Genomic DNA, 7,011 nt, shown 5'->3' with positions numbered 1-7,011 from the left:
CTCAACTATAGAAAGAATGAAAGAACCTGATGATGATGATGATGATGATGATGATTTTTTCACTTTTAATTAATTAATTAATTTTGATGATTGTGATTATTATTATCATAATGATGGATATGTGGCTAAGTTATAGTGTTTAAAATGATAATTTTCAGATATTAGTTAGTTATTACAAGGCCTGCTAAAGAGATGAAGAGAGATAACGATTTAGTACATATTGAAGAATAGCATCTAGATGTCCATGTGTTTGCCAACCATTGGTCCTGTTCCCCTTGACTGGTCGGATAGAGGGCACCATTAACTACAGACAGGGAATAATAGAATCATAGAATTGGAAGAGACCTCACGGGTCATCCAGTCCAACCCCTGCCAAGAAGCAGGAAAATCACATTCAAAGCACCCCTAACAGATGGCCATCCAGCCTCTGTTTAAAAGCCTCCAAAGAAGGAGCCTCCAACATACTCCAGGTCAAGGAAAAGTCTTGCAAGACAGCAGTGAAGTAATCCTAACATCTCTTTTCTTCATATACCACTCATTCCATCTGTTGTTGTTATGTAGCACCAAATGTTAATGGCAACATATGGCAACTCTATCATACAACTTTCTTTACAAGATTTATTGAGGACTTTTGTCATTGCCTTCTTCTGAGGTTGAGGTTGTCCAAGATCGCACAGGGGATTTCATGACTGAGTGTATCTTGAATTCTGGTTTTCTGATGTCCTGATTCAGCACTCAAACCATTACACCATATAGTTGATGTATATAGTCCTATTTTCAACAGGACTATATTTTGACAAAGTTTCCAGGTGCAATGACTTCATTTTGTTCAAGTCATTGCAGGGTGGTTTTGTAAACCGCCCTGAGTCGCCCTCGGGCTGAGAAGGGTGGTATAGAAATATAATAAATAAATAAATAAATAAAGTTTTCAGAAGGGAAATGAAACACTTAAAGTGATAATTGGACCTTTCATCATATAGTAAACATCCCACCAATCCCTGTCCCAACAGCTACCACTTCCCAGTCTTTCTGAGGGAGAATGTAACATATATATCATGCCACTGACTTCTGCCTTCCGGCAGCCACCTGCTTTTTTTCACCTCTCTTTGTCCCTGAACCACCTAGAAAGCTACATCACATTGGCTCCCTTCTAATCCCATTAGGACAAGAGCAAGTCTTGCAGGGAGACAGATGAGATCATTTCCCAGCATTGATGTATATGTGAGGATTTCTCATGTTGGCTACATGAGACTAATAGAACCATAAAGTTGAAAGAGACTCCAAAGGCTATTCAGGTGAATCCCATGTTGCAATGCAAGGAATATACAATCAAAGCATTTCTGACAGATGGCCACCCAGGCTTCATTCAATGAAGGAGACTCCACCATACTGAGGCAGCATATTGTGCTGTTGAACAGCTCTTACCACCACGAGTTCTTTCTAATATTTAGGTAAAATATTTTTTCCTGAAATTTGAATCCATTGCTCTGTGTCCTAGTTTCCAGAGCAGCAGTAACAAGGTTGCCCCCTCCTTAATGTGACATCCTTTCATTTAAACATACCTATCATGCCCCTTCTCAACCCTCTCTTCTCCAGCTCCCTCAGCCATTCCTCATAGGGCATAGTTTTGATTGCCCTTATCTGGACACATTCCAGCTTGTCAATATTCGTCTTGAACTGTGCTGCCCAGAACTGCACAGTGTTAATCCAACTAATATCTGACCAAAGCAGAATAGAGTGAGACTATTATATTTACTTGATTCTAATGCTCGTCTTTTTTTTTTTACTAAGTTACCTTTCCAACTTCTTTTGTCTGCCAACCTAGCAGTTTGAAAACATGCAAATTTGAGTAGATCAATAGGCACTGCTTCGGAGGGAAGGTAATGGTGTTCCATACAGTCATGCTGGCCACATGACCTTGGAGGTGTCTATGGACAACACTGGCTCTTTAGCTTAGAAATGAAGATGAGCACCAACCCCCAGAGTCGGACTCGGCCAGACTTAGGCCCTTTCTACACAGCTTAATAAAATCCCATCTTTTCTGCTTTGAACTGAAATATATGGCAGTGTGAACTCAAATAACCCAATTCAAAGCAGATATTGGATTTTCTGCCTTGATATTCTTGGTTATATGGCTGTGTGGAAGGGCCCTTACTGTTGTAGTTCAGTTGAGATACAAAATATTTGAAATCCAATTTCTCTAAACAAAAATCAAATTTCTCTAAACTGTTCCAGAGTCATTTCTAGTCCTGCTAGCTAGAAGTACTTAGCCTGAGGAGACGGTTACTGCAGCAGTTGTATTGTGTGAGCAACCTATCAAAATAATAACTGGTCTGCTTTTTAAAACGCTTACTTCTGGGCCTGAATCAGTCTTTTTAAATCCCAGAGAACAATAGTATTAATGCCAAAAAGAAGTTTGTAAAGAGAGGATTTAATCTGCTGCATCTGGAAATAATCCACACATACTTACCAGTCACTGGGTTAAGGGCTGGGATGGAAAGCAGCCATTTCAGCTTACCTGAGAGGCAGGTGATTTACACATATTATGGATTTCGCTGCTAATGTGAAAAACACTGTCTTCATACTTTGGTAAGAGGAACTATTGGTGTTTGCTGTCAAGTTGTTCTCTGGAGTACTGTTATACATTCCCAAATCCTTATAGGAAATTTGATAGGTCAGCAAACTCCTTTCATTTCATTCTCAAATTGTGAATTCATAATCTCTAAATGATGGGACAGAATGCTCTATTTGTAACTTTTGGAAATATTTAGTTTCCCAGCTCAAGCAAACTTCTCTACAAGATGTATGGTCTTGGAGGGCTCTGAATGATCTAGCCATAGAATGATCTAGCCCAGGCATGGGCAAACTTGGGCCCTCTGGGTGTTTTGGACTCCAACTCCCACAATTCCTACCAGCCTCGGGTCCTTTCCTTTTCCTCCTCAGCCGATTAAGCGGGAGTTGGAGTCCAAAACACCTGGAGTGCCAAAGTTTGACCATGCCTGATTTAGCCAATGATCATCATATCAAACTACCTGATCCCTAAGGTCATCAGGGGAATCCCTACTCTTGCTTCCAATGTCAGAGTAATCCTGACATCCACCACCATCCCAAATGTGGTTGGTGGTAAAGAGAGAGAGGGCCTTCTCGGTGGCTGCCCCAAGCCTGTGGAATACCCTTCCCAAGGAAATTAAAACAGCCCCCTCTCTTTCTTCCTTCAAAAAGCAGCTGTTTATGCAAGCCTTCAGCAAAGAAACCTAGACTGAAGTGTCAGGAAGTTAATTTTTATCAACTGGAGCGAAGTGCAATATGATCTGACAAGGCTCCACATTAACGTATATTATTTACAAAATGCATATTTAAAATTAAATTTAAAATTAAAATTAATACACATTAAAACAGTTTTAAAAATTACATCCATTATTAAAACTCCATCACCCACAACTGTAATCTGGGACCATTTCAATAGTCATTGCAAATTTTCTGTATTGTTCGATTGCACTTCTTTGAAGGCTTGATCTCAAAGCCATGTTTTCACTCTCTTTCTGAAGGCCAGGAGGGAGGGGGCTGATCTAAGATCTAATGTTTTTAATATGTTGGAGGCTGCTTTGGGTCCCATTGTGGGAGAAAAGTAGAGTATAAAGTTTTATTTATTTATTATTATCTATAGTGAAGAGCAGGATTCAATTCACATGGGATATATTTGCTGTTGTTATTGTCAAGTCGGCTTCAGTGTACAAAAACTCTACGAACCAGAAGCCCCTCAAAGATTATGATAATAGTCCTGTTCAGGTCTTGACAACTCAGGGCTGTGGCTTTCTTTCATTTGGAATCTATAATCCCTAAATCGCGTAAGAAGGTGTTTACAATATTTGGCAGGCTTCTCAGGTCAGATTAGTCTTGCCAGGAGTGATTCTGGGGATGGGTTTTGCTTGGAGGCTTCATTTGAAAGACCAGATCAACTACATTTCAAAATGCTGTAGACTTTTTCTCTCACGTACAGAGCCAACTGGGAAAATACTTGAGTCCTTCATACTAAGGTACAACACTGTTTTTCAGTTTAGTTGAGAACATTTAGATCAAGAGCTTGGAAATATGATGGCTTTTGACAGAAAACCCCAACCCGGGGGGGGGGGGGGGTGATTGTAACCTGAAAAGTCAACTTTCTAAACTCTGTTTGTACTCTGTAAGTGAGGAATCAAAGAATCATAGTATCAAAGAGTTGGAAGAGACCTTGTGAGCCATCCAATGCTTACTCACTTAGGTGATCCCTCGTTGTTCGAGGGTGATGGTCCTCCATGATCGGTGTCCTTGTGGTGGGTCCATAGTTGACTGTGGAGCCCTATTCTTGATCTGCATGTTTTCCTGCAGTGAGGGCATTGGTTTCCAGTTGAAAGATGGAGGCTCCAAAGAAGGAGCCTCCACCACAAGCCAGAGCAGAGAGTTCCACTGTTGAACGGCTCTCACAGTCAGGAAGTTCTTCCTCATGTTCAGGTGGAATCTCCTTTCCTATAATTTGAACCTATTGTTCCGCATCTGATTTGGGTAGTGAGCTATGATCCTTCACAGTTGGAGTGAAATGATTCAGACTATTTGAAAAACCGCACCTGGCTTTAATTTGCAGTTTAGGCAGCGACATTCGGAAATTTCAACCAGAGAAAATACTTACCAGCCCCAAGATTTACAGATCAAATTCAAAGCAGTGAAAGCGGAATCAAGTGTTACAACTGCACTATAGAATATAAACACCGAGGACACTCTGGACAATTTTACACCTCCATATTGCTTTCAGACACTGACTCTGCTATAGCTGATAATGTCACTAAGTTCTACATGGCAGTGATTAAAATCTGGCAGCTGGTGACTGATAGCCCAAGTTAGTACAAGCCAGGACTTCATACTAGCAGAATATTGGGATTACAGACTTTTAATTATAGTATGGATGTTGCTTCCTCCTGTTTGACTGGACTTCCCTATTGCGTGCCACATGAGCACCCCTATTCCCTCCCTTCAGATTCCCTTCTCTTTAATTCCATAAAATGTGTTGGGTTTTAATATAATCCTGACTAAGGTTTATTGCAGCTGCAGTAAATCTTGCCAACCGAAAGGCTGACAGTTCAAAGCCGGGTCAGGGTGAGCTCCTGACCTTCAGCCCAGCTCCCAGCCCATCTAGCGGATCAAAAACAGCAATGCTCACTGGCCTACGAGGAGTAGTAGTAGTAGATGGTAATACTACCTCTGATTAATAGCTACCATCCCTATCCTACCCTGTTCGCACCACCAGCTCAATAGATGTCTTGAGCAATGATCAATCTATTTGCCCCAAGGAACTGAGAAATTGATGCTTCTGTTCAATGTTTGATGTTTTGTCTTATGTCTGATATAACAGGTTGCATTTTTTTTAAATTTAATTTTAGTTGTTAAGGCATAATTTGTTTTTATATGTTGGGTTGTCAATTTTCGTTATTATGGATGTATTGTTGTGTTCAGCCATTGAATGTTTGCCTTTTATGTTTGGAACCTGCCCTGAGTCCCGCCGGGAAATAGGGCGGAATATAAAGTTGTTGTTGTTGTTATTATTATTATCGAAGCCCCCGGTGGCACAGCGGGTTAACCTGCTGAGCTGCTGTACTTCTGGCCGAAAGATCAGTGGTTTAAATCTGGGTAGAGGGGTGAGATCCTGCTGTCAGGACCAGCTTCTGCCAACCTAGCAGTTAGAAAAACATGCAAGTATGAGTAGATCAAAAGGTACCACTTTGATGGGAAGATAGCGGTGCTCCATGCATTTCAAAATAGGTACCCCTCCAGTGGGGTACCTATTAATCTACATGACCTCTCCATGCGGTCATGCCGGCCATATGACCTTGGAGACAACGCAGGCTTTTCAGCTTAGAAACAGAGATGAGCATCACCCCCAAAGTCAGACAAGATTAGACTTAATGTCAAGGGGAAACCTTTGACTTTAAGGCTTGTAGGTAAGATTCTTAAATTAATTATATGTCCTAACAATGAAACACTTATTTTAAAGTTTTCAATCTTTTAACCCTCACCTCTGAAATGCTTGTATGAGACTACGTTCCTCTTCTCTCAAACTGGTCACTGATGGTAATAAAGTGAACTTGAACTTGAATGCAGTTTGACATCACTTTCACAGAATCATAAAGTTGGAAGAGACCTCATGGGCATTTCATATTGGCATTTCCACTTCACTCCCATCTCAACCATGAGAATAGGAAGCAGGATCTCCAGTGCAGTATCTCTTCATAGAATCATAGAGTTGGAAGAGACTTCATGGGCCATCCAGTCCAACCCCCTGCCAAGAAGCAGGAAAATTGCATTAAAAGCACTCCTGACAGATGGCCACCCAGCCTCTGTTTAAAAGCCTCCAAGAAAGGAGCCTCCACCACACTCCGGGTTAGAGAGTTCCACTGGTGAACAGCTATCAGAGTTAAGAAGTTCTTCCTAATGTTCAGGTGGAAACTGCCATGGCTCAACGTCTGGGACTGGAAGTTTGAGGAGGCAGCGGGTATTCTCTGGGCAACATCCTTGCAGACAGCCAATTCTCTCATACCATAAGCAACTTGCAGTTTCTCAAGTTGCTCTTGACACACACACACACAAAAACAAACAGCACTTTGGAACTGAGAAGGTCTTGTAGGGGCATCACTCCCAGGACTGAAGGGAGATGTTGACAAGCTGGAATGTGTCCAGAGGAGGGCAACTAAAATGATCAAAGGTCTGGAGAACAAGCCCTATGAGGAGTGCCTTAAAGAGCTGTTTAGCCTGAAGAAGGGAAGGCTAAGAGGAAACATAATGAGAGTCATGTATAAATATGTGAGAGGAAGTCATAGGGAGGAAGGAGCGAGCTTGTTTTCTGCTGCCCTGGAGACTAGGATGCAGAACAATGGCTTCAAACTACAGAAAAGGAGATTCCACCTGAACATGAGGAAGAATGTCTAGGCTGTGAGAGCTGTTCAGCAGTGGAACTCTCTGCCCCGGAGTGTGGTAGAGGCT

Source organism: Anolis sagrei, chromosome 1 (genome assembly GCF_037176765.1).
Source record: "Anolis sagrei isolate rAnoSag1 chromosome 1, rAnoSag1.mat, whole genome shotgun sequence".
In the NCBI taxonomy this organism is placed as follows: Eukaryota; Metazoa; Chordata; class Lepidosauria; order Squamata; family Dactyloidae; genus Anolis; species Anolis sagrei.
This window is presented reverse-complemented; position numbering follows the sequence as displayed.